This window comes from Camelina sativa, chromosome 19, assembly GCF_030686135.1.
Source record: "Camelina sativa cultivar CO46 ecotype springtype chromosome 19, ASM3068613v1".
In the NCBI taxonomy this organism is placed as follows: Eukaryota; Viridiplantae; Streptophyta; class Magnoliopsida; order Brassicales; family Brassicaceae; genus Camelina; species Camelina sativa.
In genome coordinates this window covers 27,163,753-27,174,625 of record NC_141898.1, presented here as the reverse complement: position 1 = coordinate 27,174,625, position 10,873 = coordinate 27,163,753, and the positions used below count along the sequence as shown (strand labels likewise).

General features: G+C 38.9%; 1 non-coding gene across 1 annotated transcript; it reads left to right on the top strand.

The window, feature by feature from the left end:
- Positions 1-8,820: 8,820 nt before the first annotated feature.
- LOC147921123 (small nucleolar RNA R71) lies at positions 8,821-8,926 on the top strand. Its single transcript, XR_015591916.1, has one exon. It is a non-coding gene; the product is annotated as a small nucleolar RNA R71 (small nucleolar RNA).
- Positions 8,927-10,873: the final 1,947 nt, after the last annotated feature.

Genomic DNA, 10,873 nt, shown 5'->3' with positions numbered 1-10,873 from the left:
TCTGAATCTATGCTAAGTAATGGTTGTGATTATATATGGAACATGATTACTGTTTGTCCAGTGGGCAGAGTTTGATCTCCTCACTGAGTAAACTTGTTTACTCACCCCCTTATTTCCCTTTTTCCCAGGTTAGTAAGTTCAAGAGTTGCAGTTTGAAGTTTGTTCGTTGGTGAATTTTAAAGAAATAAACGTTTTTGGCCAGACCGGATGGATTACATGTTGTTCCGTCTTTTGCGATGGTACGGGTGTTACAATGTGCCCCTGAAGGGAGTGGTACATGAGCCGAGATGGCTAGACATCGATTACCTCACATTGACAAGATTCTTGGCTTATGAGAAGCCAAATGATAGGTTACTCTTCAAGTTCGTTCATCCATCAGTCGGAGCTACTCAAATGATTCTGCCCAACGTCGTGTGCACAAAGATCCGACTAGGGGAGAACATAGACTTCATGCCACCATTGGAGGAGTTGTACAACCCTGAGAGGAAATCTGAAGCTGAAGAGAGAGAGCCAACAGGGCAAGGACAGTGAGACAATTCGGAAAACTATGATTTTGAGGAGTATGTTTGCTCCCAAAAGCAACCATTTGGGGTGAGAGAAGCTCACAAGAGAATCAGATGGTTGAAGAGGATGAACAAGTTCCTAGCTAGGAAAGTGAAAGACCTTACCGGCACAGTGAAGGTGATGGGAGGACAGACCAGGGAGTTACAAGACAAGGCAAGTTGTGCCTCAGCTCCCACTTCAGCATATGCACCCACATGGATGGGGAGGAGCGGACCACTAGGAGGAATCCAAGGATTAGCACCTCCAGAGCCTCCTAGGGCGTCATCCTACGAGCCCCAAGCAGAGGAAGGTATCACCAGACCCCATAGATCACAGAGAAGACACTTGGATGCCTATCAGACGCCTCACCTGACGGGGTACACAATGTCATACCCGATGCCTGCACCGAGCACACACTCGGGTGACCACTCGGGTCCTTTCCCGCAGACCTATCAAATGTCATATATGATGCCCTACTCAATGCACCCTGCGAGCAGCTACACGGTGACCATTCCGGACCTCTCCCACCATACCCGTTGTACTACCCGATGCCCTACCCGATGCCCTACCCGATGAGCTACGCGATGCCTTACCCGATCAACCCCTCGGATGCTGGTCTGAGCAAGTCGTCCGTGCACATAACCGAGCTCTCTGATGAGCAAATCCCGGCGCCTACTGAAGCCGATGACGATCCTGGGTACACGTTGGCAAGCATGAAGGCTGCCACAACCTCCTTCTTCACCAACCCATGAGGTACCATTTTCATCCACACCATTGTTTATACCATTGCATTTTATTTTGTTTCAATTTGTGTGATTCTCAGACTTCTTTTTCAGACATTTATTTACACAAGAGACTGTGTAATTTAAGTTTGGTAGAGGGTCTGAGAATGTATCTAACATTGTATTTTATTTTATTATTTTTTTATTTCAAATTTTTACATGTTAGTTTTATTCATTTGAGTCTGCATCTATTTGCATTAAAAACCCAAAAACATTTAAAAAAAAATTTAAAAAAAAAAAAAAAAAAAAAAAAAAAAAAAAAAAGAGTGTTCATGTAGTTGCATTTACATATTAGGATTGAGTCTAGATTGCTTCATATAGGATTGTTTCATATAGATTTTAGGGGACAATGATTAAAACCACCTAGTTTAAAGTCCAACCTTATGATTGAAGTTATAGCCCTTAATCACAGTTCATTGTTGCTAGATCAATCTTTGGAAAAAAATGAAAAATCTTTGTGTAAACCCTTGTGTCTTTTGAAAGCTTCCTCCACTTGTGTGAAACTTTCTTGAACATTGCATCATCTCTATATTATTGGACTTAACCTAAACTTAAATTATCTTGCTTATGGAATTTGAATGCTTGCTCATGGTAACTCTAAACTCGGGTTAACACTCCAATTCTATCAATCTTTTCGTTTAACCCGAATTGCTTTCCCCCACCCTTGAACCCAAACCTTTCTTTCAAGCCTTGTTGTGATTTGTTGAGTGAGGCCTTTTCCTGGTGCTATAGGTTGTGAAACCTTGAGAGTATTGAGAACGACAGAGAACTGGCTCTTGTTTTAGCTAAGTTTAGAATTATTTGGACTAGCTAATAGAATCGGTTATGAAAGATAGGTGGTTAGCATGTTTATTTGGGGTTGGGTTGAGGAATAAAATAGAAACTAAAGAGGAGAGTCTCTAAGGTTGAGTTTAATTAGCTCTAAGTCTCTAAGTAAAAAAAAAAAAAGAGAAAGATCTCCTAAAAAAAAAAGAGAAAACAAAAAAAATGGGAATTTATTAAAGTAAGAAAAAGAAAGGAAAAAAAATTAGAGAGCTAGATGTTTAAAGTTAAAACCTTAGGGATTATAAAAAAAAAAAAAAGAGTTTAAATCAAGGTTGTGGGCAGTTTTACTCTAGGGTATTTGGTAAAAAAAAGAAGGTGAATGACAAAAGGGTAGATTATCAAGAGTTAAGCTTTGTATGCCCTAATTGTTCTCAATCTTAGATAGTTTTCACAACTGTCTAGCATTTCTTCTTTTGAGAGTAAGCCACCCAAAGATATTGTTTAAAACCTACCTACCAAAAAAAGCCTTACCCTTGAAACCGATTGAGCTTGATTCACTTCCCATTTGCAAGAATTCGCCAAACACTTTATTGAATGTGAAAGATATGTTGTTTGGAATTGCAAGTCTTTACTGATAGTTGGAGGATGAACTGGATCGATGCATGGCAATAAGCAAGGAAAAATATTTTTAAGTATGTTGATTGATCTTAGCACCGTTAGACTATCTTTAAAGACTATAGCTTGAATCCTTCGCTTAGCACAAAAAGGTTATGAGTCCCCATTTTTAAACCTCATTCTCCTACTTCCTTCCTAGAGAACTAGCAAGATTTAAGTTTGGGGGTGTGATAACTCTCTAATTTACATGATTTAGACACCCTTTTTTGTCCATATTATGCATTATATATTCCCTAACCTTAGCATTTTTAGCTCATTAACTGTAGGAATTTGCATTTAGGCCATTTAGGGTGCTGCATTCTTGCATTTGTGCATTTTGGATGAAAACAGGTGCTTTAGAGCCTGAAATGGGGGAAAACAAGGTGAAACCCGAGCATGTACCCTAAGGAGGTATTGTGCAAGAAGATTAGTCTGAACCTAAACCCGATCAAAGAGGATCTAAGAGCAGGAAGAACAACCCGAAGACCTACCCAAGGAACACCCCGACCTTATCCTCGTGCACCGCATCAAGCAGACCCTCGGGCATGACTGAGCAGCTAGGTTAAAAGGGTTTCCATGTATAAACCGCCTCTTCTTCCTCTTGCCTTATAACGCCGCAGACACTCAGAACAGAGAGCGAGAGTTTCTGAGAGAGAGACTGAGCGATTCAAACACTTTTTCCACTTTGTTAGGATTCAATTTTGCTTTCTTTTGCTTTTCTTTTCTAGTTTTCGATTATGCACCCTACTACTTTTATTTTATTTTTAATACAATGCAGTTTACTTTCATTTGCGTTTTTATGCTTTCTAAAATGAGATCTGAGTAGTGAAATAAAGTTTCTAGGGATGGGATAGACAAATATGTGTTCTTGACCGGTTAGGATGTCTTAGCTTGATTGTTTATTTTATATAAATTCCCTTCTAGATTGGTGTTCTTAATGTTATTTTCAGATTGAGGGGTTGAAACTAGATCTAGGGTGTTTTGCCATCGAGATATGTTGTTGAAATGCTTGAATCAATCAATGCTAGAGATTTACTTACTTAGCCTAAGAGATTAGATGTGTAAGGAGTTTATTGACAATAATGAATCGGTTTGTAATGCATGCTTGGTCATGTTTCTCCAACGAGAGTTGGGTAGGTGAGTAACCAAGGTTGATTGTTCCTATCACGAGAGTGTTTTAACAAAGATTTAAGAGATTCATTTTCTAGGGAATATTTTGCTTGAGGCATGTAGGACATTCCAAATTGATTAGGAACACTTATGAGTCAATTACCCCATCCTTAGGAGCTTTCTTATCTTGATTGTTTAGCTTTATTCTATAACTCGACCCCTTACCCGAACTGGTACTCGATCACCAGCTTCGTGTATACCTTCGAGCTGTTCATCCTTGACTATTTGATCCGATCACCCCACCCGATCTTGTACTCGAATGCTTGCATCGAGTGCTTAGGTCGTGTAGTTCTTGCCTTTTTATTTACTTTTGCTTATTTTAGGATTAATAGATAAAACCCCATTTATTGTTTGGCTTGACTTGCTAGTTTCTGATCATATCTTATCTACTAACATAATAACCATTTGGATTGATAACCCTTTGTACTACAACTGCATAGGAAATTGATACCCTGGTTGAAAATCCTGTTATCATAAAGGCAATGTGTTATCGTGAAGTCAAGGCAATGAGGATGAGGATGTTCTAGAGGCTCGGTTGTTTGTTCTATGTTGTTGTTAGGTTTCGAGTATTGAATGTACTTGTCTAGAATGTATGTTTAGGTTGTTGTTTCATTGCTTTATGACTTTGATGCTTATTGGTTATTGAATTCATTGGTTATTGGATATTAATTCTATTGGAGTTTCTGGTTTTACATTATTGATTATTTCCATTGTATGTTGATTGGGGTTAGGATGTTGGTGAGTATAGGATCAGTAGTTTAATATTATATTAAAAACGAAAAAATAGATCGGGTCGTTTTAGTATCATCCATTGACCTATCAGTCATATCTTCGAACCTCCATCGACTCGTCAAACTTGGTATCAGAGCTAGGTCTGATCGATGTGTCCGACCCCACAATCAAATCGAGGATCAACTACAGACTCGACTGATACTTCCAAATGACTTGTCGAATCATTGCTTCTCCTTCGATCAGTTTGACCCGATCAAAAGGTCATCGAAGATCCATTGAAATGGTCGAATCGTTCGAGGGTTGATCGGTAATTCAATCACTAGTCGGATCGGGTGATCGAATGATCAACGATTCAAGCCGTATGTTGGAATGATCGATCAGATTGTCAGTGATTCAGACAAAAGTATCAATCTACTCGGTGGATGATCGACGATTAGATGATGAGGTCGGATCGATATATTGACCTGGCTTTAATACCAAGACCGACGAGTCGATTATCGCATGTCTGGTGCCATGCTTTGGGAACACGAGTGGTTCGAGAAGCCGATAGTGCAACTGATCGTTGTGAACCGAAGGGACTATATGTCCCCATCTCTAATGAGTGCAAATCCTATCGGGTTGGTTGGCTGTATGGCTAAGGCACAAAGGGATGGAGGTCAAGTGTAATATTATAATCGCTGTCTATAAGGGTTTAATAGGCAAGGTCGCGAGCCAAAGCTAAGTAAATAGGTTAAGTCAATGGATGTTCGGCCGAGAAACGGGACAAATAGAAGTCGTGATATTGGACGCCTAAACGTTCGGGTCGGGGTCTTTCGGGTTGGTAGCAGAGCATGCAAGATCCTGTGAGGATGTATGCGGTTGTGCTATATGTTCAAACGAAATGGAAGTCTATGATAAGATCCAAAAGAACCAAATGTCTGTAAAGGATTGACCGAAGGTCAGAAAAACACCGACCAAGGTCGAGAGAAGAATATAAACTAGAAGGTTAACAAAACATCTACCAAGCGTCGAGGAGAATATCGACCAAGGTTCGAAGAAAATGTTGACCAAAGGTCGGAAAAGCATCGACCAAATGTCAGGGAAAATACGACCAACGATCGAGAATGACGATTGCATCCGGGAAAGACCTTGGTCAGGAAATTGTTCTAGTTAGGATGGAACTAGTATGGGAATATATTTGATCTATTCGGAAACTGACCAAGATCAAGGGAAAAATATTGTGTCGGGAAAGACGTAGATGAAGGAAAAATGACCAAGTCCCAGTAATAGATCAAGTCTCGAGTGGACAAAGCTTGGGAAAATCTGCGCCTACCGAATTTGAGGACTAATCCATTTTATGGGGGGGGGGGGGGGGGGGTTGACTTGTAATGCCCTCTTCCCGCTATCCTAAAGGGGGGAAATTTGTGATGAGGATATCGAAACCAACTCAACTGAATCTGACGAAGAGACCATCAATATCCCTAGTGTGAATCAACCACCAAGAACTAGATCAAGCACAAGGAAATTAAGAGAGGAGTTTAACAATTCTGTAAAGACACTCATTTTTATCATTGAGCTTGAAGAACTCCAAGAAGACAAGATCGACAAGGAAATGCTAGAAATCACTCAAGAGAAACTCAAGACTCCAACAACTGTGTTTCTACCAGTTTTCCAAGGAATCAAGGAAGCTACTGTATTCACCATTTCAAGTGCAGGAGAACCCACCAGTTTAGGAAACCCACCACAACAAAGCTTCAGACCGGGCGCTATTCCCACCAGGATGACATTAGGCAAAACCGGCCAGTATGACAGACTGCTCACCACCCGGCCAGTATCAACGTGGACACAATTATTTATCTAAGGTATGATTTTCAATTTGAATAAATAACGGTTCTTTTCTTGTTTTGCAGGATTATGACCGTTATAGTTTTTAAGAGTCTCTTCTTTTAATTCCCTTTCAATTTTGTTGTTTTTACAAGTTTAGCCCTTTTATTATGTAATATCTTCGACCCTAGAAGGTTCCCGGCTGTTGGACTAGTATATAAAGTCCCTTCTCAGCTATGTATCCTTTCAACGTTGAATGAAATAAAAAGAGTGTTTTCTTTGGTTTTCTTCTGAGATAGAAGCAACCACCCTCTCCTTCTTCTTCTTGTATGTGAATCCTTGAAGCTTGAGAGTTATTTGATGATATTTTGTGTTTTTGTTGGGTTTTAATACTTGTTTTTGCATAGTTTTGTTGCATAATCTTGTCATTCTAGGTTGTTTTAGGGGCATTTGCATTTAATTTGTTGTTTCTCAGGATTTTGGAGTGGCTTCATCACATTTGGAGCATTTGGACTTTATTTGGTGCAAAGAAGCAAAGAAGAGTGAAGTGACGGATAGGCGTCCAGACCCTTTGGTCAGACCATGTCCGTAGCTCATCTTCAGTGTCTCCCTTCGCCAACAAGAACCTGAAGCCATTTCTCAACATCAAGATCAAAACTGATAAACGACAATCTCCTTTGGTCAGACGACGACTGGTTCACACCTTCGGCCATCTCCTTCGGCCAGACGACGACCGGATCACACCTTTGGCCTTGTCCTGCGGCCAAGCCTTGCCCGGGTCACTTTCTCTGATGGAAGATCAGAAAGAGTAAACGGTCTACCCCTACGGCCAAACCATGGTCGAAGCATCCACACAACATTCTCTGTTCGACCAAGACCACCCCGTAGCCGCCTAGTCCGTACTTGGTTCAGCTTTGACCCGGGTTTGATCCGGTTTGGCCCGGGTTGACTCGGTTCCCTTCTATTTTCTTATAAATACATTACACTTATTAAGGAAAGGACTTATTTTTTGTTCAGTAGCTTTTAGGGTTCTTAAACTTGTTCTAGATTTGTTGAATCTTTGTTTACTTCTAAGTTTTTAATAGTAATTTCTTCTTTATTTCTCCTAACCTACAGTCTCTTATTATGATTTCACAAAGATCAAACTTTTTTGCTTTGTGTGATCATGATTATGAGTGAGTAGTCTAATAGAGTCTTTGGGTTTTTGTAGATTAGGACGATTTAGAAGTTGGGTTATGGAGTTTATGTTTATAATTCTTTAGATCCTTGCTTATTGGTTGCTAATAAAGCTAGATCAGCCTTGATCATGTTGATTCTAGAATTTAGGAATTTCATGCCCAGAAGGTGTTTGATGAATTTCCTGAATCAAAACTTTTAAGGGTTTTGCATTCCTAACCTTTGGAAAATCTTGACTATGGTGCTTAGTGGCTAGATAGACTTGATTCTAATTCTAATTGATCATTAATTGCCTTTGGAAGAAGTTGATGATTGATTGATTGATTAGTAAAGGGATTAATTGCATGAAAATGTGTTAGTCTTGTTATTGTTCTATTGCCTAGGGATCTTGCTTAGTTTAAGTTGTTTGATACTCCATAATCCATCTCTTATTTCACTCCTAATCAATTACCGTATCCCCTGAGATTATCCTTTAGTTATTGTTGAGTTGATTTTCTATTTCTTTCTTGGTTTATTGTTGAGCTTTTTTACAATTTATTTGCTTTGCTTAGGTTAAGATTCTTAAAAAAACCATCTCTTGTTTAAGGATAGATTAAGTAGCTTTTTGCATAGTGTGTTTATCATTGCAAATTAAGGATTGATAATTTAATTGATTGAAATATACTACATCAATTTGGCGTAGTTCCCTTGAGGTTGAGGATGATAATTGGGTTGGGAGGGAAAACCGGGAAGCTTTTGTGGCGGATAAGTCTGATCTTGCAGGTTCTCCACATTAGTAATGCGGTAAGAGAGGTTTGGATGGTTGCGGTAATTGGGATTGAGCTTGTTATAACCCTGGACACCAACATAATTGACCTATTCTTGTCTTTCAACACAAGCTTTTATACCTTCTAGTAAAAGTTCACACTCACTGACAAAGTGAACGGGCTTTTGATTCGCAACAAGTAACTTATCCATTTTATCATTCAACGCCTTGATCTCCTTGCGGTGCTGCTCATTCATATCAGTATGGTCCCTTGGAGTTCTATCATAATCCTCTCCATAATTTCCATCACTTTGAGCAAGATTCTCAACAAACGACATCCCTTGTTCTGGATTCTGACCCAAGAAGTTTCCATTGCTTGCTATGTCAAGAAGCATTTTGTATTTAGGCAAGACTCCTCGGTAGTGTGTACTCAATTGTGACTCTTTGGAGAAACCATGATGTGGACATTAATACATGTACCCTTTAAATCTCTCCCAAGATTCAGAAAAACTCTCATTATACCGCTGAGAAAAATTGGATATCTCATTGCGAAGGTGAGCTATTCTTGTAGTAGAGAAGAACTTTGATAATAAAGCCTTCTTGCAGATATCCTAAGATGTAATGGTGTTATGAGGCAGATTTTATTCCCATATGTGAGCCTTGTCACCAAGAGAGAATGGGAAGAGGCGGAGTTTGAAGGCATCTTCCAAAATGTCGTTTATCTTAACAGTGACATAAAAAACGATCAAACTGATCCATGTGATCAAGTGGGTCTTCCATCGCCAAAACATGAAACTTTTACCCTTAAACCATTTTCATAAGACTGGCCTTGATCTCAAAGTGATTGTTCTCAACTGGTTGAGCTCTAATATTGGTGCGATGACCATTGACGTTTGGCGCATCATAAGCTCCAATCAGTGGGGCTTGTCTTGGCACATGGTGAGGAGCTCAGTCATCATTGGGCTGGTCATTTCCATTATGACCAGCAGCGGGAGGAGGGTTGTTCTCCATAGCTTGTCGTGCTAACCGGTGATTCTCACGCTCATTACAGTAAATGTCGTAAACACGCTTGATCTAGTCATCTTGGCCTTGACTTATCAAGTTCATACACCTTGCAAAAGAGAATTCAAAACACCAAAGCAAACCAAGTAAGTAACAATGTAAAGTAAATGATTAGGCTCAAGCAAAGTTGAAATCCTAATGGTAAAATATAATGCATACGAGCAATGGCGCCAAATTGATGTAGTACTTTTCAATCAATTAAATTATCAATCCTCAATTTGCAATGATCAACACACTAGGAATGCACAAAGCTGTTTAATATAACCTTAAACAATAGATGGTTTTTGTAACAATCCTAACTTAAGCAAGCAAATTGATTGTAAAAAGCTCAACAAATAAACCAAGAAAGAAATAGAAAATCAACTCAACAATAGCTAAAGGAGAATATCTCAGGGTTAAGGTAATTGATTATGAGTGAAATAAGAGATGGATTATGGAGTATCAAACAACTTAAACTAAGCAAGATCCCTAGGCAATAGAACAATAGCAAGACTAACACATTTCCATGACATTAATCCCTTTACTAATCAATCAATCAATCATCAACTTCTTCCAAAGGCAATTAATGATCAATTAGCATTACAATCAAGTCTATCTAGCCACTAAGCACCATAGTCAAGATTTTCCAAAGGTTAGGAATGCAAAGCCCTTAAAAATTTTGGTTCAGGAATTTCATCAAACACCTTCTGGGCATGAAATTCCTAAAGTCTAGAATAAACATGATCAAGGCTGATCTAGCTTTATTAGCCACCAATAAGCAAGGATCTAAAGCAATTTAACCATTAACTCCATAACCCAATTCCTAAATCATCCTAATCTACCAAAACCCAAAGACTCTGTAAGACTACTCACTCATAATCATGATCACACAAAGTAAATAGTTTGATCTTTATGAAATCATAATAAGAGATTGTAGATTAAGAAAAATGAACAAGAAATTACTATTAAAAACTTAAAAGTACACCAAGGATTCAATAAACCTAGAATAAGCAAGTTTAATAACCCTAAAAGCTGCTAATCAAAAGATAAGTCCTCCCCATAATAGGTTTAATGTATTTATAGGTAAATAGAAGGGAACTGGGACAAACCGGATCAAACCCTGGTCAAAGCTGAACCAAGTGCAGACTAGGCAGCTACGGGATGAGAATGAACGGTCTATTAAAGAGATCTCTACTCTTCTATATGGTTTTAGTATTGAGAGCTTAGTGGTTGATAAAGAGGAGAAGACCGAGTAAGGCTCTAAAGGAAATGATATATTTGTCAAGGGTGTTGAAAAGAAAGATGTGTCAAGTGTTGATCTTCCTCTTTATAATCCTCTACTTCCATTTTCAAAAAGAGTTCTTACAAAATCTAAAAAGAAAGTGCTCTCAAGTTTGAAAGCCAATATGAGTAGAGTTGGAGCACCTTTCCCTTATGTGGATAGCTTGTCTCAAGTTCCTCT